Source organism: Mus musculus, chromosome 18, assembly GCF_000001635.26.
Source record: "Mus musculus strain C57BL/6J chromosome 18, GRCm38.p6 C57BL/6J".
NCBI classification, from domain to species: domain Eukaryota; kingdom Metazoa; phylum Chordata; class Mammalia; order Rodentia; family Muridae; genus Mus; species Mus musculus.
The window spans coordinates 47,587,447-47,613,970 of record NC_000084.6 but is presented as its reverse complement, the minus strand read 5'-3'; the positions used below and the strand labels follow the sequence as shown (position 1 = coordinate 47,613,970).

At 41.5% G+C, this 26,524-nt stretch overlaps 2 long non-coding RNA genes across 2 annotated transcripts in view; both read right to left on the bottom strand.

Moving 5' to 3' along the window:
- Gm32660 overlaps nucleotides 1–9,308 on the bottom strand; it is a 31,073-nt gene extending 21,765 nt beyond the window's left edge. The window contains exon 1 of the long non-coding RNA XR_386211.2: nucleotides 9,144–9,308. This is a non-coding gene — a long non-coding RNA (predicted gene, 32660). The remainder of the gene's footprint in view (nucleotides 1–9,143) is intronic.
- The window catches only part of Gm5095 (predicted gene 5095), a 180,902-nt gene that overhangs the window by 104,666 nt on the left and 49,712 nt on the right, over nucleotides 1–26,524 (bottom strand). The window lies entirely within an intron of this gene.

Here is a 26,524-nt window from a genome sequence, read left to right as displayed (position 1 = left end):
GACCTGGTTGGAATAGGTGTGTCACTGTGGGTGTGGGCTTAAGACTCTCACCCCAGTTGCCTAGAAGTCAGTCTTCCACTAACAGCCTTTGGATGAAGATGTAGAACTCTCAGCTCTGCCTGAGCCATGACAGCCTGGATGCTGCCATGCTCCCACCTTGATGATAATGGACTGAACCGATGAACCTGTAAGCTAGCCCCAATTAAATGTTGTTTTTTATAAGACTTGCCTTGGTCATGGTGTCTGTTCACAGCAGTAAAACCCTAACTAAGACACAACCTATTTGTTAGTATCTGTTAAGAAGAGAAAGAGGGAGCTGATTTAACCTCATTCCTTTATGAACTCACTCATACTCATGGATGTGATAGTCCCTATAACTCCTTTAATGTTGGTATCCGTGTCAAATAGGATGTCTTTTTTCTCCTCTGAGAACAGCTAGCCTTTGAGAGGACTATGCATATGGCTTTATCTTAACCATCTCTCTTCTGCAAAGGAAGTAGATCATCTTTACTGGCTTGGAAAAGATAGAAAACAGATTAATTGTCTAATGACAGAAAAGAGAGTGTGCTGTTTCCATACATAAGACGCTCTAGTCAACTGTGGGAAGTCCCTCCATGGTGAATTTCAAATACAAGTAACACAGACCCCAGGACTTCCAAACACAATCCTCTTTCCAAACAATCACGGCTGCCATATTACCTAAATAATAGCACTTTCAGCAAGAAACACAAAGTAACAATATTCTGCTAGTTAATTTCTACAAAGCCTTTGGGGAAGGAACCATCCAGGGTAAAGCTAGCATGTCCTTTATATCTTTAGTTGGGCTCAGCATCTGTGAACTGTCCCAGGGTCACTCTTTGGCCACACTATTTACTGAAGGGCAGAAAATGTTTTGCAGCCTGAGAGGCCCACGGTCTTACCCAGGTCTGTTTCTCTTTGGCTTGAGTTGTTTGCTCTGTGTATTCGGTCCCTTTCATGGACATTGGGGGAGGGGGGGAGCTGATTTAGCCATTGCATTTTATCATGTGTCCCTAAGTACATTGTACCCTATCCGCTATATACTGAGTTGGTAGCAGGCAGTAAAAACAATAGCTCAAAATGGAAGATCCTAACAGGATTGGAAACTTATAGGGTCCAAGAGAATGATGTTTGCTTTGGTCCAGTTCTTCTGAGTACGATGTAACAATGTATATTCTCAAGAATGAGGCCTAGTAACTGTGCTCTCAGTGAAGTTTACATGCTGAAGGATGAATGAGATTTGCTATAAGTATACCGCTAATAAGGCTTTATTCACAGCCTTTTCAGAAAAAGAAAACCCCAAACATAACTTTGCTTTCATGATAAATATAAAGAAGACTATGCCCTCGTGTGGGTGTAAGGGTTTACCAAGCTTGAAGTTGTATTATCAGAGGTGTCTGATCTACAAAACCTAGCATGTCTTGTCTTCCACACGCCTATATATTTGGTTCTGGGTCATCCATGGTGTGAAAAGAGCTCATTTGTTTGTTTTGGTGCTGAAGAATAAAGCCAGGGCCTTATGTGTGGAATACTTATTTGTTTACTGAGCTGTGCTCCACCTCCACAGTAACTTCAATTTCCACTTTACATGAAATCACAGTATATTCCATCTCACCAGTTCTTGTAGACTCTCTGGACTGTCGCAATTAAGCAGGGTTTGGAGACAGGTATGAGTGACACTGAGTGGTCTCTGAAAGGACTGAAAATAAGGACAGAGATGGCAGCACCATCATCAATCACCACTGTCCCCTTAAACTCACCATAGGGGTTTCTATTGGCTAACAAATGTGGACTGAGTCTTACTTGTCACTGTTAGCATTTCTTCTAGGCTCTGCCCCCACAGTTACCTGGCAACAGCCTGGGATGCCTGATTCAGTATAAAAGGGGCTGCTTTCTCCCTCCTCTCTCTTACTCTCTTGCTCTCTTGCTTTCTTACCCTTTTCCCTTTCTGTCCCTTCTGTCCCCATTCTCCTCCCACCTCTCTCTCCATGTGTTGATGGCTTGTCTCTACTTCTCTTCTCTTCTCTTCTCTTCTCTTCTCTTCTCTTCTCTTCTCTTCTCTTCTCTTCTCTTCTCTCTCTCTCTCTCTTTCTCTCTCCCTCCCTCCCTCCCTCCCTCCCTCCCTCTCTCTCTCTCTCTCCCTCCCTCCCTCCCCCTCTCTCTCTCTGCCTTTCTTTCTCTGTCTCTACTCCCTTCCGAACTCTCCTTCCCATGCCCTGAATACACTCTATTCTATACTACATCTATCTCTCACTCTCTCATCCTCTCTGTCTGCCTGTCTGTCTCTGTCTCTCTATCTTTCTATAGAGCTTACATTTTAGGGACTGGCTTTTTGAAGGTGTAGCAACTGGAAACCTGCCACCGTGCATTCACCCGGCATTCTCAAATGTTGATGCAATTTGATTTCTGTTGAGCTTTATGAGGGCCGATCACTTCCCACTCAGGCTGGCCTCAGATTAAGTAGCCAAGGGTGACACTGAACTCTTGATTCTCCTACCTCTGCTTCCTGAGTGCTGCTGGCAGTGCAGGCTCATACCACCATGATTTTCCCACACTTTTGAAAAGAAAATAAAGACCTTTGGTACATACTCTGCCAAACCCTGGCCTCACATCTCCCTTTTCTACAAGTAGGAGGCCAGTCTGCCCACACAGCAGCTACTGTAGTGTAGATACAGAGAATACTGTGACTGCTTCACTCTTCCTGCCCTCCTTACCCAGCTCCCCAGGACCTCTACAGTCTTCCCAAGATGTTTGCATATAAAAGAGATGGTCCAGAAGTTGTGGGGTTGCCAACAAGCACTTTCCAGCCTTTAGTGAATTGGCTCCTTGCCCTGGCGACTCCAGAGGGTCTCACACACCAGTGCTGGGTTTCCTATTGACTTGGGAATTTCTGCCACTAGCTGTGTTTGTTTTCAAATTGTTGATCAAATACCATAAAATTATATTCAAATATGCCAAAACCATTAAAACCCAAATTAAATCAAATAAACTGCAGGCTGAATTAGTGAAAATTAAAGAATAATTAAATTGGATTTTTTTTTCTGCTTGATAGAGATCTCAGAGGTCTAATCTTACTCCCTCATTATACAGGTGGAAAAAAAAGGGGGGGGGGGAGGCCCAAGAAATAAAATAAATGTCAAAGAAAATGATTTGTCATTTAAGGGCCAAGACTAATGTAACTGACGTTGGAAAGTCATTACCACATAGCTAATAAAACAAGGCTCTAGTACATTAAATGTTGGGTTAAAAGGGCCTTCATGGGGCTGCAGAGTTAGCTCAGAGGTTAAGAGCACTGGCTGTTCTTGCAGAGAACCTAGTTTTGATTCCCAGCACCACATAGTGGCTCACAACCATCTGTAACTCCAGTTCCAGGGGACCCGTCACTCTTATCTGGTCTCTGTGACATCAGGGAAATGGTGCAGATTCATTCATGCAGTCATAAGACTCATACACATAATGAAAAAAAATCTTTGCTTTGAAAGAGACCTTAGTATTCAGATAATTTTTAAAAACTGATCCTTCAAGTATACTGTAGGGCAAAGAATACAGCTCATAATAGAGGTCTTATCTATTCTGTGCAGAATGCTGGGCTCAATACCTAATACTCTCTCTCTCTCTCTCTCTCTCTCTCTCTCTCTCTCTCTCTGTGTGTGTGTGTGTGTGTGTGTGTGTGTGTGTGTCTGTGTGTGTGTCTGTGTGTGTCTGTGTTGTCTGTGTGTGTCTGTGTCTGTATCTAGGTATAGTATAGCACATGCATACATTATATAATCCAGGTATCTACATATCTTGAAAGGTTGGTATTGTGTTTTATAAAAAAGAAGAAAGAGCCAAGGATATGTTTGATAGAGTCAAGTGAGGTGAGGTGAGAGGGTGCCTCATTGGGTCTATGCTGAGGCATCTCTTCCCCCAGAGGTACCAGCCACACAATGGGTATAGTACAAAATAGAGTTTATTTAGGGCATGGGAAGGGGAGTTGGGAGGAAATGGGAGGGGGGGAGGGAGATGAGAAGAGAAGAGGAGAGAAGAGGAGAGGAGAGGAGAGGAGAGGAGAGGAGAGGAGAGGAGAGGAGAGAAGAGAAGAGAAGAGAAGAGAAGAGAAGAGAAGAGAAGAGAAGAGAAGAGAAGAGAAGAGAGGAGGATGTTGAGGGTGTTGGGTTGGGGGAGGGCTCAAGGAGAGAAAGGGCAGAGAGTAGGTAACAGAGTGAGCAAGGAAGGGCAAACAGCCCCTTTAATAGTAAACCAGGTCTTACCTGACTGTTGCCAGGTAACGCTGGGGTGGAGCCTAGAAGGAATGCTAACAGTTGGTCTTTAAACATTCAAACCCCCAACTTCTTTTTATACTGGATCCCAAACTTTTCCTATCAAATATGGCCATTGACACAAGTAATGGATTTCCTTTGTGATAATAAAATGTAGATAGGTAGGCAGATAGGTGAACGGGTGGTTGATTAAATACTAATTGGTAGGTGGATGATAGATTAGCCAATTGTAAATACTAGTGCTTGCATGCTTTAAATCTTCCATGAATTTAAGGCACTATATAAGATCTTGATTATTTAAAAATGGGTATAAACTCCCCCACATTGCTTGTCTAAACACTGCTGCTGCACAATCATTTCAACCGTAACCTAGAAGCTAAGATGAGCAGCTGCAAAGCAGCCCCCTTGTTCTGTTTTAAGGCATTTCATTCAAACATGGTTGGTCTACGCTAAGAGTAGAAAGGCATCAGCCGGTCTGGTTTCCACACAGCCAACTTTCTATTGTTCTCCCAATCAGAGATTGTGTGTGAGCACAGAGCTTTGCATGAGAATTAGGTCTCCGCCTTGTACCGAGTCAGCTATTTTCAGCTCAGCCTAGCAAGCTTCGATTTCTTAGTTTGTAACTATGGCAATAAGATGAAACGGCATTCAGTAAAATTCATTCCACAAATCAACTGGGGAGGGGACTCATGACCACGATGAAGGAGTAATGCAAAAATCCTAAGGACCATGGAGAAACCGAAGGCAAGTTTTGAACTCTCCTTCAAGACAATCATGGAGATCATCCATCTCAGAGATGGCAGTTTGTGACTGCCATACAGTGGCTGGCGACCCAAGTGATCAGCTAACTGCTTCGTGGAGTTCTTGGCTCGGGGTGAGCCGCCACACCTCCCACCACACCTCTCCGCTTGCCTCTACGAAGCCCAGTCTCACCAAGGCCTTTGTCTGTGGATGCTGAAGTGTTTGCGGTCCTGCCAGAGCCTTTGATCTGGGCCGCTTTATACTAAGTAACAGTCAAATCAATTTCAAACACCTTCATTACAGTACACAGCTCATTATGTTCTAGAAAAATGTTTAGCGCTGAGCCTCGGGCCACGATATAATGAGGACAGGAGTAGGCACTAGTGTGTACACTTCATCTCTCCCTCCCCATGTTTCAGTGGAATAAGCGCCACGGGTTATGTCAAAAGCAGACCTCCCTTTGTAGGCTTCACACACGATGCCTCAGCTTCACACTACTTGCCGTCAGATGTAGAATTAGTGTCCTTACACTGTCTTCTCGTCCATTCCCTTTAAAGTTTCTTCTTACAGAAGAAAAAAAGATGCGTATTAAAGCACTGAGAAAAGCTGGGTGACATTATTTTCAGGGCCAGTGGCATTAATCACTCAGTGTATAGACGCACTTGCAGTTAGACTTAATAATCTGAACTTGATTCTTGGGACTCACATGATAAAATGAGAAAAATCAATTCCTGCAAGCTGTCTTATGAACATGCTACAAACACACACAGAGACTTAATTTTGTTTATATTCATGTATACATGCATGCATGCCAAAGTCTGCATCTGCGGGTCAGGATAACTTGTGGAAGAAGTTGATTCTCTTCTCCACCCTGTGCATCCAAGATTAGACTCAGGCGCTAAGGCTTGGCAGTGAGTACTTTTATCCCGTATATTAGAGTACTGTCACACTCGTCACACTAAAACACTGACCTAAGCAACTTGGGAGGAAAGAGTTAAGTTATCTTGCCGGTTACAGTCTGTGATTAAAGGAAAGTGGAGTGGGAATTCAAGCAGAGCAGAAATTCATCCATAAGACATGGAGAAATGCTCTTTACCGGCTTGCTCCCAGGTTCACAGTAGACTACCCACCTATAGGTGATACCTTCCAAACTGGGGCCCTCCCACATCAATCAACAGTCAAGAAAATGCCCCATAGATACCCCCAGATATACCAATCCAATAAAGCCAATTCTTCAGTTGAGGTTCCCTCTTCCCAAGGGTATCAAGTTGACCACTGAGATGAGCCATATTTTAAAAGACATTTTCAAATACTTCCTGACTTACTGAAAATATATAAATGCATACAATTTCAAAAGAAAAGATTTGTGAATTACTTTACTTGAAAAAAATTTAAGTAGATTTCTATAATACCCAGTTAGTTTAAAAAGAAACTCAAATGTTCTGTGAAGCCACTGCAGAAATGCACACAAACTCTCCCAATGTCAGTCCTCATTTCCAGTCTGTGCACCTTTTCCATGTCTCCTCTGTGGAGAGTCTGACATGTCACTAGCAGTACACTTGACAGAGTATTGGCTTCCAGTGTTTTCTCTTTCTGATTTAATTATAAATTCTCCCTCAAAGACAGTCACAGGAAAATCACATCCCTGGACACACAAGACATTATCAAAATTACTTGTGTTTGTCTGTTGTTAGAAATATACACGGGTGAGGCTGATACCCTTTCCTGCTGCCACGACGGCTTATCATAAATTAATTGTTTAGAACTCTGGATGGAAACAAACCCAGCCCTGGCATACAGATAAGCAGAACCTGTTTTCTTGCCAGCAAGGTTTCATCTGCTTGAGATCTGAGGAAACCGTCGTGCAGTCAGGTACGGCAATGCTTTTTAAACAAAGGAATTGTTACAGAGATAAAACAGATTTTCATGCAGTCTAAACAAGAGATAACAGTTTTCAGGTTAACCTTGAAACGGTACTGGAGAGCAGGATCCTGAGGTATTTTTAGCTAGCCATGAATATCTTAGAGGGATCAGGGGAAAGAAAATACTCCTTATGTAAAAGAAGCATTTGAAGTATCAGTTAGAATAGAGTGTGACAGCGAGGTCTGGCAGGGCAAGTGGGGCTGCTGGTGGCATAGATTACTGAGGGGTGGAGCATCTGCATAAACTGGGGTCAGCAAATGGAGATGAACGTGACCGAAGGAAATGCAGAGACCAAGCCTCAACCCGAAGCACATGCCTGGAGACGCCTTGGTTTTCAAGGGGCGGAGGTGATATCATCAGTAGGACAGAAAAGGCTCATCAAGGATTCTGCACACACTGTCGGATGCAGATTAGCTGGACCCGAGACTTATTCACACATGTGAAAATTAAAGCAAGAATGATTACCGGTGTCCACAAGAGGAGAGGAGCGGGTATCTTACCCATTAACACAGTAATGAAAAAAAAATCCAGAGTTATGGCCAAATCTATTTGCCTTATAAACAGTCTATCTCATGAAATGATAAAGGATGCTCACAAGCCTTGTGCTGTGTTGTGAATCAGAAAACAAACCCCCACAGTGTGACTGGCTGGCATGCCAACTGCTTTGCACTGAAGAGCCAAGGACCCTCTGGCCTTCTTTCTCCACCCATATCTGTCTACCCTCCAACCATTGCTGGCTTGTTTGATGGACTCAGACTATGGAGATTTCAGAGTTTGGGAACATTTCATAGCATTTTGAGGTTAGGTAAAAATAAGAATGCATGTACTTTTCTACTAAAGATCAAATACTGACTTGTTTAGATTTCTGGTCTTAATGCCTTGGACAAAGTGTTTTTGTGGAAAACTTGTTGAAATGTAAACACACACATGCGCACATGGGCGCGCACACACGCGCGCGCACACACACACACACACACACACACACACACACTTACTTTTTAGACTAGTATTAGTGGCCTATAATCAAAGAACAAGTGAAATAGTAGAAAATATGAATGTAAGAGAATAATGCATATACAGAGAAAGTTAGATAAGGGTTTGCCTGCAACTACTGAAGATTATTATAAACTTCGCTGGTAGCACCTGCTCCCTAGATACAGGTATATTTGTAGTTTGAAAAGAAAAGTAGGCTTCCTAAATCAGTGTCAAATGAACTTCCAAAGCCATTTCTCAGCCTTATCTCACTTTAGAATCCCATAAGCAGGAAAAAAAAAGGTTACTAAGTAATTATTGTTCTCAGATTTTGCTGGTGAAAATATAAAATGGTGGTGCTGATTAGAACACACTGGGATTTTCTCGAGATAGTGAATGTTATAACCCAGCAGTTCCTCTCTTAGGTAAATGCCAAAAAGAAATGAACACATACTCACAGAAAAAAAAATATGTACACAGGAATTCATAGTGGCATTACCAATGACAGACAAAAGGCAGGCGCAAACCAAATGTCAATTGATTGACAATTAGATAAATATAGTGTGATCTAGCTATACAGTAGTGTTTGACTACACAGAAAAAGAAGGCACTGCTACAGCAAGGACAAACTTTGGAAACGGTGTGCTAAGTAAAGGAAGCTCATCATAGAAAACCAGCCATGTTATTGAATACTAAAGCTCCAATAGACACACCTATAGAGACGGAAAGCAGGTTAGAGGTGTCTACAGTGGGTATTAGCAGTAATAGCTAAGAGGGATTGGCTTTCCTTTTGGAGTAATCCAATTCATGGGGAGGGGGGGAATTTCCACAAATCCATACACTTCCTAAAAGCCACCAGGTCTCACACTTCTAACAGGTAAATTACATGATATGTAAATGATATCTTAGTCACGCTGTTAAGAACTAAAACCAACATAACTTCAATCAGCTCAGGAATAGGATGCTCACGTTAGCTAGGAAACTGCTACAAAGCAAAACAAGACAACAATAACAAATCAAAAAGGTTCAAATCTGACAATCAAAAAGGTTCAAATCTGACTTTAATCAGTGTTTGTTTTCTACTGTTAAAGTGTTTCTTCCTCTAGCCAGAGCCAGACAGCCTTTATTTTCTGAATCTCTCTCTCTCTCTCTCTCTCTCTCTCTCTCTCTCTCACACACACACACACACACACACTTAAGGTCTACTGGCACTTTTTATCAATAACTTACATAAGCGTCGGCCATCCTTCGACTTTTAACCTAGCCATCATGCCAATCATCCAACAAAGCCCCCACCGGAGGAAGAGGGTTGTCTGCTGTTGGTAAGCCTTGTAAGTTGAGCCAGGGGATCAGGTTTACCCTCCCTCTTCCAGTACAGGGAGAACAATGCACAAATTGTGTCCGTCCCTAGCTGACAATAGGTCAGACAGACCTGATGCTTATCTGTTACTGAGAAGACCAGTCCATCATTCTTTTAATCAGAGCACTTTTAAATCCCTTTTAGCTTTTTTTTTCCAACAAGAAAGGAGGTTCACCTGGTAAATTGAGGGAGTGAGGTGCTTGGCATGACTGAATACCACCCATTCAGTATCTCTACCTGCCCTTGGGAAAGCATAGCTGCTGTCTGCTCTTGGCTGTGGTATCTCAGGGGGAAAGTTCTTTGTTTTGTCTGTTACACTGTTTTTCCTTTCTTCCCTCTTGGGACAGACCCTCATGCATTCCATTCATAGAAAAGGTTTCCCAGGAAACTTCATTCAGAGCTAGAAGATGGATCCAGAGATGCAAAGAATGAAGCCTGGGTAATGCAAATGAGGGGCATGAATGTTGTGTGTGTGAGATTTGCATGCTGACAATGAACAGGAATATCAGTTGCCAGTGTTTCCTGAAGACTGGGATTTTGGTTTGCCATGACCTGGGCCACTTGATGAGAGTTGTCTAAGCACCCTGCATTATTGTGTGGACCGTGAAATGTCCTCCCCTGTGACATGGACATTCGAGCCCACCTCTTCTCATTTATTTTTTCTCAGAATCAGACATTAATTCTCTCTTTTCAACCTTAATGTCCTCACCTAGGGGGAAAAGTCTACCGTCTCTCATCATTCCCATGGAACTACAGGCTCTCTCCTTAGTATGATGATACCTCGTTTAAAAACAAAGGTCAGGTGAGGCTTGAGAGATGGCTCACCAGTTAAGAGCAATGGATGCTTTTGCAGAGGACCATGATTTCGTTCTCAGTACCCACATGACAGCTCATAGGAAACTGTACCTCAGGTTCCAGAGGACCTGACACCCTCTTCAGTGTCCAGTCATGTATGTGTAGGCAAACATATACATAATAAGTAAGTAAATGAATCTTTTGTTTTGTTTTTACATTAAGGTCAGGGCTAGCTTATCCAGTAAGGTGCTGTGGCCCATTTGCCCACACACATATACAGATGCACAAAATAAATACATATAAATTAATTTTAATATTTACTTATTTATTTATGTATATAAATAAAGACACTATAGCTGTCTTCAGATACACTAGAAGGTAGCATCGGATTCCTTTATGAATGGATGTAAGCCACCACATGGTTGATGAGAATTGAACTCAGGACCTCTGAATGAGCAGCAGTCAGCAGAGCAGCAGCTCTTAACCACTAAGAAATCCCTCCAGCCTCATGAATGTATATTTTTTTAAAATTAGGTCAATTATTGTCATCTGGTTCTCCACCATCCCTCAGGTAAATGTTATTCAACTTAATTGAAGCAATAATCTGCATCAATGATATTCTGGGCCTTTCAGAATTACATATTTAAATAGCATAGAGATGGTATATTTGACGTGAACTTCTGATTAGAATTGGTGTTTCAGTCTTTTCTTTCTTTCCTTCCTTTCTTCCTTTCTTTCTTTCCTTCCTTTCTTCCTTTCTTTCTTTCCTTCATTTCTTCCTTTCTTTCTTTTCTTCCTTCCTTCCATCCTGCCTTCCTTCCTTCCTTCCTTTCTTGCCTTCCTTTCTTCTTCTTCTTTTTTTTTTTTTTTTTTTTTTTTTGGTCCCCCTTAAAAAAAAGAAATATGGCTGGAAAGCAGTGACTGACTGCTTTTCCAGAGGTCCTGAGTTCAATACCCAGAAACCACATGGTGAATCACAACCATCTATAATTGGATCTTATGCCCTCTTCTGGTGTGTCTGAAGACAGCCACAGTGTACTCATAATAAATATATAAATAAACAAACAAACAAATGAACAAACCTAAGGAAAAAATTAAAAGAAAAGAAAGGGGCTGGAGAGATGGCTCAGCTGGTAAGAGCACTGACTGCTCTTCTGAAAGTCCTGAGTTCAAATCCCAGCAACTACTTGGTGGCTCACAACCACCCATAATGAGATCTGATGCTGTCTTCTGGTGCGTCAGAAGTCAGCTACAGTGTACTTATAGTAAAAAAAAGAAAAAGAAAAGAAAGAAAAGGAAATCTTCTGTGGTGTCTGAAGACCTAACAAGCATTTGTCTTAGTCAGGGTTTCTATTCCTGCACAAACATCATGGCAACAAAGCAAGTTGGGGAGGGAAGGGTTTATTCAGCTTACACTTCCACATTACTGTTCATCACCAAAGGAAGTCAGGACTGGAACTTACACGGGGTATGAACTTGGAGGCAGGAGCTGATGCAGAGGCCATGGAGGGATGTTACTTACTGGCTTGCTTCCCCTGGCTTGCTCAGCTTGCTTTTTTTTTTTTTTTTTTCCATTTTTTATTAGGTATTTAACTCATTTACATTTCCAATGCTATACCAAAAGTCCCCCATATCCACCCACCCCCACTCCCCTGCCCACCCACTCCCCCTTTTTGGCCCTGGTATTCCCCTGTACTGGGGCATATAAAGTTTGCAAGTCCAATGGGCCTCTCTTTCCAGTGATGGCCGACTAGGCCATCTTTTGATATATATGCAGCTAGAGTCAAGAGCTCCGGGGTACTGGTTAGCTCATAATGTTGTTCCACCTATAGGGTTGCAGATCCCTTTAGCTCCTTGGCTACTTTCTCTAGCTCCTCCATTGGGAGCCCTATGATCCATCCATTAGCTGACTGTGAGCATCCACTTCTGTGTTTGCTGGGCCCCGGTTGCTTTCTTATAGAACATAGGAATACCAGCCCAGGGGTGGCACCACCCACAAGGGCCCTCCCACCCTTGATCACTAATTGAGAAAATGCCTTACAGCTGGATCTCTCTCATGGAGGCATTTCCTCAAGGGAAGCTCCTTTCTCTGTGATAACTCCAGCTTGTGTCAAGTCGACACACAGAGACAGTCAGTACAGCATTTTAAAGCAATATTTACCATAAAGTATGATATTTAGACCTGACATCATGTAGCCATTCACATTCTTGTCTCCTTGGAAAATATTAACAGCTATTTGAGGACCAAGATCATAAGTGCTTCATAGATAAGAATAAGCCTAAAAAACTCTCATGTTCAAAAATCTATAGGTGTCTCATGCCTTTAATCCCAGAGCCCGGAAGGCAAAGGTAGGTAGATATCTGAGTTTGAGGCCAGCCTGGTCTACAGAGTGAGTTTTAGGACAGCAAAAGCTACACAGAAAAATCCTGACTTGGAAAATAAGAAAGAGAGAAAGAAAGAAAGAAAGAAAGAAAGAAAGAAAGAAAGGAAGGAAGGAAGGAAGGAAGGAAGGAAGGAAGGAAGGAAGGAAGGAAGGAAGGAAGGAAGGAAGGAAAGATAAAACGAAAGGGAGTTATATCTTATTCATATCTATGGCCCCCTTGCCCAAAATCAACTGTGTCTCTCAGTGAGTAACCATACCTTAAGTCTAGCCCAGGTGGACCCTTGTGTACCCTTCCCCTATTAGGATGAAACCTGCATTATATAAAACATTATATCAACAGTTAGCCAATAGCAGTTATACTCTTTGACTATTTAGTGCAAGCCTATTACACTAGATTTGTAATTTCTAGTGCAAAGTTAGAATTGTGCTAGATGACTCGGAGAAAGCATAGGATAACTTGAGGGACTCTTTCAGGGTGTGACCAATCATTTGACCAAAATGTACAGCTAGAGGAGCAGATCAGCCATAAAACTCCATAATTCAGCAAGCAGAAGAGTTTCCCTTCCCAGGAGCTCCACTTCTTTTCTCTCCTTACCAACCTAAGCTTCGTGCTATACTAGAAGCAGCCTTGGATATAGAGGATTTGAGTTCCAGCCTCTGACCTTGGATAAGTTACACTTTGTAAAGCTCTTGCTACATGCCCTGGTACTGCTACAGGGCCATTAAAAGGAATATAATTATATGATTGCTCTGAGAATTCAATTGGCTAATGCTTCCAAAGCCCCTGGCAAGTCAAAAATAATCAGTAAATATTAGCTATTGTTATTATTAATCAACATATCCATTTGACCATAGCGAAATAGACAAAGGAAAAACATGCATAAAAACAAAAGCAGGTAAAACGTTGCACCCATTTGGAGGAACCCTGGGAGAGTTAGCTATGTAGGGCACATGACTTCTAAAATATAGTTCCTTTAAATACATATACTAATACACTGTTGGGAATGAGTGCCTTTGAAGCAAGAACAGTGTCTCTTTTATCTTGTCCCTTGTGTGAAGCCTTGAAGAGGAGTTATACAGAGTCAGGTATAAACAACCATAACTTGAATTAATTCCACATACAATTACTTCAAAGGAAACAGACCCTTTATGCAGAAGTTATAAATTATCTAATTTGTTACATTTATTGACTCTCTGCTTCTTCCAATTTGACCAAGACCTCCTTTTTCATTATATTATTGACAAAACACCATTGACTGATGAGTTAGTTAAACTGACTAGCCTGCCATCTAGTGTAGGGTAATTCTGGAACATTCTGGAGCACTTGAGTTGCAGTGGAGATGAGATTTCTCCGGTCCATTGGGTCTAAATGTTTCAACTCTCAAGCATCTGTTAGGGTGTGATATAAATACCTCTGCAGAGAAATTTATTTCGAGAAAGAATAGATGGCTACAGATAGGTCAGTGGTTACTCCTGGGTAAACAAACCACCGTTGGTTTTAGTTCTGTACTTGCAATGCATGGATGCCTTCCCAAGTTTATCAGTACCCTTTATTTGTTTCCTAGGTGGTTCATTTTATCCATTTAAGATAGCTGTGGCAAGTTTTCTAGCAGGCTTTGCTAGGAAAGAGAGAGAAGCAGGCAGTGGACATATCAGGGCACCAAACTCAGAAAAGCAGGCGCCGCATGGCATGTCACAGAAGAGCCTGGCAGCTCTGTGAGCAAAGCTGGCATCTCTGGCTTACCCCTTACTCCCATTTTCCTAGCTAAGCTGTGGAATTTTTTTCTTAAAACTCCTTTTTAAAGCCATAATTTACCCAGGAGTAAAGTCAAATCAAGGACTCTTCCACTGCGTATTCCAGAAGATTCTCGTTCAGTGTTCTCATGATGAAAAGGAAAAGACATTTAATTCCTCTTTCCCTTTTTTTTTTTTTTTTTTTTTTTTTTTTTTGTTGTTGTTGTCAGGGCTTCCTCTGAATCTGGTAGCTGACATCCTTCAAAATAATAAACATCTAGAAAGGAGGCCAACTGGAAATGGGGTATTGTTGAATAAACTGGAAAATGACTTTGATCCACAGGAAGAGAGTGCTGATTTATTAATTCAATTTTCTGACAAAATTTAAAATTCTAGTCTCTCTTCAAAATTGTTCTAGGAACACCATGCCAAATTATGGGCATCCAAGGACACGCAGAGAGACAGGAAAAAAAAGGAAACTAGGTGAGCAATGAACCTTATTAACTTGTGTCCTCTCTGGCTGATGACTGCCATCAGGCTACTGGAGAATGACATCATTTTCTCTAAGAGGCAGTCAGCTTGGAAATGTCAGCTATCTGTGTGAATTAATTTCTACAGCTGCTTTATGTAGCCGTCTGTTCCTTGCTAAGAGAAAGGGGCATATTTCATTTTCTAGATCTTTCAGACACACTGCTAGTGTGTGTGTGTTACATTTTAAACCATTTCAATCTAAACACATTTTGTTTTGAGATGCCTAGTTAAAAAAAAAAAAACTTCAATGACTTCAATAAAGTAAAAGGCCAACGTGTAAGTGCTACAATCTCATTTGAACAGTAATCCTTTTTTGGTGCAAATTGCTTTCATTTTATGGGGTTTGTTTTATTTTCAAAGACTTTTGTATTATGGTGTTGCTAAGAATACTTATGGTGCACTGATGTAGCTATAAAGTCATAGGAGAGAGCGAGGATGGGAGAGCCAAGCAAAGGAGGCAGAGTGTAAAACTGTAAAATACCATCCCATGTGTCTTGCCTTGGTGCAGCTTGGTGTGCTTCATCGGCTACGATCGAGAAGCAAGTAGTCGTGTATTAATCTACCCAGTAAACATTGCTAGGGGCTTACGTGTTTTCAGGGCTTCATTTAGTCATGAGGGAAGGCAAATGAATTAGCTGGTACCTACATTTCACAGAGGTCTGAAGCTCGCCTGTGCGAAACGTAAGAGGAATATGAAAGTGGTTTGGAAATTCCGTACAGGGAGCTGGGCCGACATTTCTGAAAGCTGACTTTAAGAACCCTCTCAGGTATTTATCCAAAGCATGCCCACGCCATCCCATTACGTGAAGGTGAGCAGGAAAGGGAAAAGAAGAAGGGAAACCTATCTCTTAAAACAGAAATACCTCCACACATATGAAGAAAACCCACCACCGGTGCGCGAAGAACCCGACTGTGATGTCAACAGAGGTACAAAGAGCTTGGCAATCTCTCTAAGCCTTTCTTGTCCGCCATCTAATAATATCTGAAGCGCTTCCAACTCAGAATAGAGGTGAGCCGCATTGCCTGTCATGAAAACTAGCAAATTCAAACCTTCGACTGATTGATGCTAGGATGCCCTTTTGAGAGGAGGTTTACAGAGAGAGGATTCAAAAAGCATCACGCCTGAAGGCGTGGGAAGTGAGTGGAGCTGAGAGACACAAAGATGGCGCTTCACTTTATTAGTTACCTTGACGTTTTATTTCCTCTCGACATGCCTGTGCTGTGGTCAGTGAGTTGTTATCAGGTATTCAGACACTTACAAAGTCCTGGGCTGCAGTTCTATGCCTTAAAGCATTCCCTTCAGCCCACAGAGTTTCCTCCAGTCCTCCACAGACATTCTCATGGTCCTCCTGCCTGAAAGCTATTGCTATCCTGTTATCTTCTGTCATAGATCAGCATTGCCCATGTACTTAAATTTTATACATTAGTATTGTGCATGTACTTAAACTTTATATCCATGGAAAGATTGTCCATGACCTCTTGTTTCTGAACTCTTTTATGCTACACAATATACTCATGTGTTATGAGGATCCATAGAGGCTTCCTGTGTTGCTTAGCAGTATCTCCCTGGAAGCACATAGAGCAATCTGTTTACCTAGACCATTGACTGACAGCTGGGTCAGCTGGAGTTTTCTATGTTTACAAATATTCCTGCATAAGTCTTTTTTACAGGTCTAAATGTTCATTTCTAATGGGTAGATTCATAGGAGTAGATATGATGTGAGATAAGTGGGGTGGGTACTAGAGAAGTGGCTCAGTAGTTAAGGGCACTTGTGACTCTTGCAGAGGACCCAGATGTGTTTCCTGTCACCTACATGACAGCTGACAACTACCCATAACTGCATAATCAGGGGATTGGGTACCCTCATCTGACATCCAACGGCTTCTGCATCCATGTGCACTCAGGAACGCACGCATGCGTGCACACACACAAATACAATAAAATAAATATATTTTTAAAAAGATAAAGGTGGAATCAAATGTCTGGGAGGGTTATCATGAAAGTAGGAGTATTATAAAGCTCCACCTGGAAAGATGAGGCAGAATAAAGAAAATCTAGTCCGGCTAGATAAGGTGAAAGGGGTGCGCACAAGCAGCAGGGGGCCTTGCTCATACAATCTGAGAAGGAGAATCATCAGATGTGAAATCACAGGGCACAAGGAGGTTGTTCTCTCAAGCAGGCAGCTTCTGGGAGGCTTCCAGAGTCTTCGCCATTGGAAATGATTACTGGAACTTCTGAAAGTGTTGCTAATATCTTTCTTAAAAACGGTGTCATTTCTCAGAAGCCAAAAGTACATAAAATCAAATGCTCCCCTCTGTGTAAGTGTTTGCTTTCAGTGAGCCGGGGGGGTGGGGGGGGGTGGGGGCAGGGCTAGGAAAGGGGCCGTGTGCTGATCCACTGCTGTCAAGCATCAGTTCCATTTAATCTAGAGAACGGAGTCTGCACAAGAGAAGATCTCCCCTAGCATGATCCAGACTCAGCCACTTTGATGGTACAAGCCAGTTCTTGATCCTTTCATACACTTATGTCTGTATCAAGGGCCACGTGACCAGCAGAGTTATGGAGAAGACGAATGAATCCACTGGTCAAAAGTTAACAATATTCATATATTATCAATTCCATCAATTTTTCCAAAGCTTCCTTTGCAGTTTGTTTTTTTTTTTCGAAATGAAATTCTTTGCATTGTATTCTTATATATTACCTTTGATCATTAAGAATATAAATAAGAGCTGGGGATGTAGCTCAGACAGCTTGCCGATCATACATGAAGCCTTGAATTGAGTCCCAAATACTGTATAAGTCTTGGATGGTAGCACAAGCCAGTAATCCCACTCACTCAGCACTCAGGAGGTAGAGGCAGGGAGATCAGAAGTTCAAGGTCATCATCCATTTCAAAGCAAGTTGAAGGCCTATAAATTTTAAAAACAAGGCACATATACATTCGCACTTATCCTAGGAATCTCTGGAACAAGCAGCCCACAGCTGACCACACAGCTAAGAGTTCAGTGCCAGTCTTACTCCTATTTTACAAAGGGGTCTAGGTGTGTACAGGATTCCAGTACCTATAAAACTGCTTAAAGTTCAATAGGCTGGCTATTTAACATTGCAACAGGAGGCAGTGCCTGAGAAACATATTGCTACGTAAAGACAGATTTCTTCACAAATTATCATACCCATCCATGCCACAATGATTCCGGGAAATAAGACATGTGGAGTCTGGGGACCAATGTATCCTAAGTTAAGACAAGCAACCTCTTTGAAATATAATACTTTATTCATAAGACAATAATATTGTGGCACATGACCTTTGCAATCCTTTATAATAGTAAAATTATGTATCAAATAAAAATTACTAAATGACAAGATTAGATAGCCACATACTTACTGGATCAAACCATAGTTTTGGCTGCTCCAATTATTTCAGTCATTTCAGTGATCAATAATGTTCCCAGAGGCCCAATCAATTATGCCACTAGCTGTGTGGATCATTCAGGCAGCAAGGACACACTGGTTGGCTGTGTGTGGTCCATCCCAGGCTTTGTGTTTAGCTATGGCAAGAGGGAAAACATGTAAATGTCCCTTTGACCAAATATCCTTTTCCTCATGATACAGTCTTGGTCTTTTCTTACTGTTTAAAAGCAAATAAAGGGGCTGGTGAGATGGCTCAGTGGGTAAGAGCACCCGACTGCTCTTCCGAAGGTCCGGAGTTCAAATCCCAGCAACCACATGGTGGCTCACAACCATCTGTAACAAGATCTGACGCCCTCTTCTGGAGTGTCTGAAGACAGCTACAGTGTACTTACATATAATAAATAAATAAATAATTTAAAAAAAAAAATAAAAATAAAAGCAAATAAAGAAACCACATGAGCAGAGAGCTATGAAATTCAGTGTTTCTCCAAAACAAGCAAACAAACCAACCAAACAAACAAAAACCCTGCAGCGAGCAGCAGTTTAAGAACTTACTTGAAGTTTCCTACCCAGCAGACCTTGCATCAGGCGCATGACACAAACAGAGTGAGACCCTGTTTTGTCCCACAGACAGCTCCAGTCTTCTGAATCAGTCAATAAAGTAGTAGCTAGGCAGGGAAGTGGTAAGGGTTAGCTAAGCATTCCTAATCTTGTGTCTTTGCTTATTGATGATTCTTAAATGGCATCTCTCCATTGACCCCTCAGCTAAGCCTGAACTTGTGACCACTTGATGTGTGTTCTCCAGCGTCTGAACGATCTCCACATCCCAGCATCCCCACACAATGTGCCTTCCTAAGCCTGCCTTCTCTCCGAATGACATCTCCATTATCCACAAATTCAAGTCTCAACAGTCTCCTCTCTCTCTCTCCCTTTCACTTCTCACATTCAATTTCCCCTCTGGCTCCTCTACTCCTGTCTCAAAAAGATCTTGCTGAAACCTGAAGAGTTAAGGCCAACCTCTAGCAGATGTTCCTCCCTCTAACTAAAGTCTTTTCCCCTCAGCATATTATATATAATCTTTACAGTTCTAGAATAGTTTTATTATCGTGCTCAATCTAAAGAAGACAAAACTGGTGTTCAGACAACATAAGACAAATCAAATGCATCCTGATACTATCTGTATAAAATTGTATTTTTTCCAAGCTGAAATGTATATACTGCTGGTTGAGTTTCCCAGTAGTTTGGTATCCTAAGGTCATCTGTATTTAGCTTATGGAGAGATCCTTGGTATGTGGTGCTTCAGGGTGGTTTTACACCTTTGCTGAGTATCAAGAAGGGCTCCTCCTATTCCAGACCAAAGCCAAATCCCTCTGGCCTATAGCTCTCTGCTAGAATCCTTACCTACAGACACCACCTTTCCTGGAGTTGTTTATTTAAGACTCTCAGACCCATAGTTGATACACACAGTTTTTGTGCCTGGACTTTCCAGCTCCAGTTATCTTCTCAGCAGCACATACAGAACATCTGGAATACTCACTGCACCTCGAGGGCAAATTTAGTATTTGGGTTTGTTATAGGCCTGTGATTCTGGGCATTCTGGCTTGTTGCCCAACTTCTCCCCATGGTCCACACTGTACATGCTGAGGCCCTCACTGTAAACAAAATCTTTTGGTTCCTACTTTTGTCTCTAGCGGATTTGCAATCAATTGAACTGCCACTGTTGTGTAAATTTTTCCTACAAATCAGGTCTAGAAATCATCAGATGTAGAGGTCCCTCCCATCACACTGCATGACCTATCTAAAAGGATTTCATGGGCTATCTGGGGCCTGGGTAAGATTTATTGGAACATAAACTGCACTCATCCTGTAGCCACAGGGTAAATAACTAAGGACAGAATGTGTGTGCCTGAAAAAGCTAAAATATTCAGTATCCTGAGCTTAAAGAAACAGGTTGTCAAACCTTCTGCTGCCTTGGCTCTTTCTCCTCCATTCTCCGTTTTACTTGAAACTTTATGAGAATAGCCTTAGTCATCTCTCTTCCCTACACCGCAACCTCTATGGGGTTAAAACGAGCCATCTTGGTCATGATTTTTGTGTTCCGTGCTTTCACACAACCCCGCATATGGAAGCCAATTAATAGGTAATTGGAGACCAAATGATTAATCTTACTTGTCAAAGCCTTCTCATATGTAATTATAATTGGTGTAATGCTAGCACATGAAAAGGTTTGACCTGCCCATGCCTTAAAACAGTTAGCAAGATCATTTTTCACTGCTTTTGACTCTTAAGCAACTTAACCCAAATCCATTCAAACAAAATATCTGCAAATACAGGAGCTGACACCCTCTGCTCCTCTAGCACCATATCTTAGAGAGAGAGAGAGAGAGAGAGAGAGAGAGAGAGAGAGAGAGAGAGAGAGAGAGAGAGAGAGAATCTCTCTCTACATAGCGCTACCTGTCCTAGAACTCTCTGTGTCCACCAGGCTGAACTCTGCCTACTGAGTACTGGGATCAAAGTGTACACCCCATTTACCCACCAGCGAAATAAATCTTCTTAAAATGCATCTTTAAGAAATGAGTAAATATAGGGGGTGGAGAGATGTCTCAGTAGTTAAGATGAAAACCCAGGTTCAATTCCCAGCACTCACGTGGCAGCTCACAGTTGTCTATAATTCTAGTTCTAAGGGACCTGACACCCTCACACAGATAAACATGCAGGAAAAACATCAATGCACATGAAATAAATAAACAAATCCTTACAGGACAAGAAGTGAAGCTTCATCGGCTCTAGTCAGTGATGCTGTAGACATATCAGCTCATCAACTGTAAAAGAGTATAGCACATAAAGGAAAGATGTCACTAGCAAGGGTCAAACAGATATGAAAGTGGGGAAAGATGTATGTGCTAAATAGCTCCTGCTCCATTTTTCTGTAAACGTAAAACTTGCATATTACAAAACATAAAAGTAATTTAAAAACAAAACCAAAACGCTGAAGATGTAGTAGCCTATTGGATGAGGGCCAGAGTGGAGGAGGGGCAAGCAGACCAAAAGCCTCAGCTCAATAATGAAGCAGAATCTCGGCCTCTGAACTGGGCACAGGCATGTCTCTGACTCCTCCCTGCTTGGATGTCATGGGCATGATTTGAAATATCTCTCCTAGACTGACTTACTTCCTGTAAAAATAACGATAACAGTACCCTTCCTCAAAGTTTCTGCGAGGTGTAAGCCAATGACACAGCCAGGTAGGGAGCATGTGTCAAACACATGTCACCAAGCATCGGTTATCACTAATCACCACGGCGCAATCACCAAGCATTTTAAGCCTGTTGGTTTTTCGGAATCAAGGAAAATATGAACAGGAAGCACCATGCAAATTGCTCTATATTAACCGGAGGACACAGTGTAGGTGATAACTCTGATTGCTTTCCTTATAATTTGCCTCTTAGAACCGGGATGATTCCTTCCTGACCTTGAGGCTCTTTATCGGCAGCCCTTGCTGTTTTCGCTCCTGTCCACAGGGCTATTCTCTTCCATAATCAGCCAGATCCTGCAGGTTTCTGAATGACTCGCTTGGGAACAAGTTAGGTCCTTTTTGCAAACTACATCAATCAACTCTTTCAGGCTGCCTGAAGCATTCACTAGTAAAATATTCCCACAGTGTATTAAAGAGTATCTTGTATTATGGGTCAGTGACCATCACATTTCATACTTCATACCCACAGTAAATAAATGCTTTGTATATTTGGAGAATATAACATTGTTCCGTGTCATTGACAGGCAGTCGCAAGTTTGAAAGGTCCCATTTTTATAAATTCACTCCTAATTGCCTTCAAACAGTGTTACCATGATATTCTGGTGAGACAGGTTTTAAATAGCCATCTTTGCCCAGTTTAAAAAAAAAATGCTCAGTAATAAATAAGCGACTTGATATTTCACAAAGAAAGCTACGTGCAAGTGAAAAAATATGCCCTGATTTTAGGAAGACCCAAATTTCAACACATTTGTGCCATTAATGATACAACCTTGATCCATTTCCTGCCATTAGTAAAGTCAGAAAGGACTGATTTCTTAGGATGGAGAGCAAAGGACAGGTTGTTATGAGATAATGGGTAGCATTTGAAGGATGACATCTCAAAGCTATAACAAATCTAGCAGACAGGTTGTAATGACTCTACTTTATAGATTTACATATGTAGGTTTATAATGTTTGTCCAGAGACAACTTCTCAGCCAAACACACTTCATGGAAAAATTTTTCTTATGTTCTTGAGGTTAAAGTTTCTAAAACAGATAACAACACAATAAAGATCAAATTAATTAAAACTGAGCACCAACTGGCTTGCAGTTATATCTGTGTTCATTTTAAACCACTCAGGATGCCTTCCCCACCCCTCCCCCCTCCAGCCTACACAAAATCATGAGAGTGCTTGCCCTTTGTAGACGATTTTTCCCTTACAGAACATGTGCACCTTTTCCTATTGGGATCAGCTCAGTTACCTTAATAAAAACTAATTAACTTCCTGTGCCTGTGATTATAAATAGCATCCCAATACGGATCATTACTGTCCACTCTCAAATTTGCAATCTTGTTTCCTCTTCCATGACAAGAAAAATTTCATTGGAAGTACCTGAGCCTTCTCCCGGTCTCTGAGTCATTTATCACAAGGAAGTATGGCTCTCTGTGATCAACCAGGCTTAGCGGGCATCAGATTTGTCACAGGAAGTCGGATTGAACTTTGATTTACCATCACCCAATTAGGCAAAAGAAAGGAGACAAATTCTTATATGGAAATTTTTTACCATCTTGTAGTCTCAGCCAATGATTATGTTATTACTTAACATCAGTCTATTTCCTGTCCCTTATAATATATAATTAGTAAACAAAATGCTTAAAAATGTGAGTAAAAAAAATGAATTCAACCTGTCTCTTAACCTATGTGCCTAAAAATAGCACAAAAATTGAGAATTCATTCCACACCATTACACATCCTTTGCCTGAAGAATGAATAGTCTTCCAGAATTAAAACTGACAAACTTTCAGGGGGGAAACACTTGGTACAGATCTACTCAGCACCTTTGTCCTATGGTTTATTTTTACCAATATTAGAGCACACTACTTGTAAGAATTTAACAGTGTCAGCCACTCCTCCTGCATACATATTGTGGCCTTTTTGACCGGTGTGATGCATAGTACTGGGTAAGCCAAAATCTAGCTGAACAAAACAATCAACAGACACAGAGTTAGGGGACGCTAAGTAAAACACAAACCGCACCAGAAAGTCGGAGGGGGAGATAAACATCAAAGAGAACCCACACTTCTGAAGACGTACAAGGATTCAAGCAACAACATGTCCATGAGAGCTAGGCATGGTGGGTCAGTCCTTTAATCCTGGTCCTTGAAGAAAGAAAGCAGGCAGATCTCTGTAAGCCAGACTGATCTACATGATTCTAAGCCAGTTCGGATTATGCAGTGAGACCCTGTCCCAAAAAAGAAACAAAAAAGAAAAAAAGTGCCCACCAATAGGCATAGGAATACAAACCTTAAACTTGTAGCAAACCATTAAACGTACATGCAAGATAAAAGTAAGACATAAAGTCTGAAGCTAGTTTAAGACTTGTTTACTGTAAGCCTAAACATTTGCAATTCTGCATTTTACTATAAACACTGGATAACGATAATTAATATTTGCCTGACTCTAGGGACCAGCAATGACTAAGACAAAGTTCTTGTCCTAGTGAAAGAACGGGTAAATAGAAAGATAAATTTAGAAAATAGTAAAAGTTATGAAAAAAATAAAACATCTAAAGGAGATCAACAGCAGGTAGAAATAGCATGAAAACGTTGGTCCACTTTTAAACAAATCCTGGGTCTCATTATGTCGTCTAGGTGTCCTGGAAATCACTAAGCAGACCAGGATGGTCTCAAACTCACAGAGATCTGCCAGCCACTGCTTCTCTAGTGCTGGGATTAAAGGTGTGCCCAGCTCCTAAAAAGACCCTTAGTCAACTGTTCCATTCTCCTTTCCCCCAAAATATAGTTATGCCAAGGCCATGGTATTCCACTGGTGTGTGTGAAGTAACATGTAGAACTTTCATGGTTTCCATAGTTGTATGAATATCATTTATTATCTCTCAAAAACAGGCTACAATCACTTCTCTACCTCAGATAATGATAATTAAATTGTGATTAAGTTACACATGCATAACATAACAAATACAGAGGAGTAACAGCTAGGTGTGGTGGTACATGTCTTTAATTCCATCACTCAGGAGGCAGAGGCAGGTGGATCTCTGTAAGACTGAGGCCAGCCTGGTCTACAGAGTGAATTCCAGGACAGCCAGGGCTACACAAAGAAACCCTGTCTCAAAAACAAACAAAAGAAACAGGAGTTTAAAAAGAGGTATATAAAGAATTACATAGATATGCGCAGACATGAGAAAGTCATGAACACATTACAAGAACCACTGAATCAATTTTATCAACAGTACAAGAAAATTATACCACCATGCTTGCTGTGACCAGCATGACTTGGGTTCTGGAATCTGTTAGAGAATGAAGGAAGAGCAAACACACAAACATATACACAGAAATTCTGGGCCCATTGGGCTGTCCCCAATCTGATGAACCAACTATGCAACACACAGAACCTCTGCTCTTTTGTTAGGTACAACATAGGCTGGAGATGTTAGGTAGTCTAGATAGGAGATATGTGCAAGCAAGCAGTCTTAGGCTGTAAACGCCCACAGAGAGGAAGCTGTGGTTGCTAGTTTTTGTACACACTATCCACATCTATCTGCACACAGTCCAGGGGAAGACATTGCCAACCCTCTGAGGCTGTCCTAGAGGGAAGACTTGGCCAACTTCCCATGGGCCCAAGGCCTTAGTCCTTAACAGGGCCAACTCACATCAAACGATACACATTCACTAAGGTTTCACTAGCTCCCCACACACACTACCAAGCTCAGCTTAAACTACAGCTGCTTTGGGATAAGTAGCTACCTTATTTTATATTATACACTTTGGCACAGTGATATTTCTAGCATATGGGCCAAATGAACATGTACTAACTGAACAAATTGGTTAACTGATTTAATGTTTGTGAACTCCGGTTCAAGATAATTAAAAGCAATTTTGCTGAGGCGGGATGATATCCTTTATTGAAAAATCACTGTCTCTTTTGAAAAAGCACTAATGAAAATTATACAGATGTATCTTATGAAGGTTGGGGGGTTAGGAACATTCTGATTAAATTCTCTAGAGGAGGACAGGCTCACAACTAGTGAGGTAAACGGGATAGAGAATTAAAGCCAGAACTAAGTCTTTTCTGTTAGCCAATAGACTACTGTACCACTAGTTCAGGGGGCCAGATGGCTTAAGAATATCCATTATCCCAAAGATAAGCACATCCTAACGGTTTGTCCTTACAATGTGAACCTAAGAACAGGGCTCCCCAAAGACACACATGAGAATTAGGTAGACCAGGTAGATATCCATCCCTGAGAGGAAGTTTGATAGAAGAAAGCCAGTTGCAATTAAAAGTAATATTACTATTCGTTTTCCATAGGTAAAAACAGCCTTTAATAACTACCATAGCATATGCCAACTATCCACGTGATTCAATTGGAGGTTCTTAGCAACCCAGAGACAATTACTGCTATTATTCCAATCTGATGAGCATAATGAGTAATTTGACAAGGTCAAACAGTAAAAAGACACACACACACACACACACTATTTGAATTTAGGCCCTTGTCCACCACATTAGCCAGTACTTGTCACATAAAACATATAGAAATAGAAATTTTAGCACAAAGATTCACTCACTAGGACTTGGCAACAAAGTAAACACTTATAAGATATTCGTGAATCTCCATGAAGTAAACAGACTACGTGTTTAGTGACAGACTAGGATTAAAGATAGTGATTTTGTATCCTAGCACTGGAGTCAAGACTTCTCACTGTTTTCCTGACACCACTTAAGAATCCAGTACTGACTATGCCGGGGCCTAGCAAACACGTAAGTGGATGCTCACAGTCAGCTATTGGATGGATCACAGGGCTCCCAATGGAGGAGCTAGAGAAAGTACCCAAGGAGCTAAAGGGATCTGCAACCCTATAGGTGGAACAACATTATGAACTAACCAGTACCCCGGAGCTCTTGACTCTAGCTACATATGTATCAAAAGATGGCCTAGTCGGCCATCACTGGAAAGAGAGGCCCATTGGACACACAAACTTTATATGCCCCAGTACAGGGGAACGCCAGGGCCAGAAAAAATGGGAATGGGTGGGTAGGGAAGTGGGGGGGAGGGTATGGGGGACTTTTGGAATAGCATTGGAAATGTAATTGAGGAAAATATGTAATAAAAAATATTAAAAATTAAAAAAAAAAAAG